We start from the raw sequence: 339 nt of genomic DNA on the forward strand, positions 1-339 counted from the left end.
TGGGGGGAGCCGAGGGGGAGGCCTGTGCCAGGTCTCTGTGGCGCAAGGGGTTAGCGCGTCTGGCTGTTAACCAGAAGGATGGTGGTTCGAGCCCACCCAGGGACGGCCTGCTTGATGAGCTGAACGATAGATGAAGGTGATGGATTGTTTATCCATTGGGTTCTTCACCTTGGGACTGCCGTTCCCAATCTCTCAATATTTTTTTTTCTGCCAGATTTAAATGTTTAGCCATCTGCTTCATTAGCTTTACCTCCCAGAATGAAAAAGCAGAAGAAGGCCCCAGGCCTGAGGGAGGAGAAATTGGGAAATTATTTCTACATTTTGATTCCTGCTGAGAAT

The 339-nt window shown here is 49.6% G+C and overlaps 1 non-coding gene across 1 annotated transcript; it reads left to right on the top strand.

The window, feature by feature from the left end:
• The first annotated feature begins 31 nt into the window (after positions 1-31).
• On the top strand, positions 32-105 carry TRNAN-GUU. The gene has a single exon. It is a non-coding gene; the product is annotated as a tRNA-Asn (tRNA).
• Positions 106-339: the final 234 nt, after the last annotated feature.

The sequence above is a fragment of the Protobothrops mucrosquamatus genome, unplaced genomic scaffold (assembly GCF_001527695.2).
Source record: "Protobothrops mucrosquamatus isolate PMUCROS unplaced genomic scaffold, P.Mucros_1.0 scaffold50270, whole genome shotgun sequence".
Lineage (NCBI taxonomy): Eukaryota > Metazoa > Chordata > Lepidosauria > Squamata > Viperidae > Protobothrops > Protobothrops mucrosquamatus.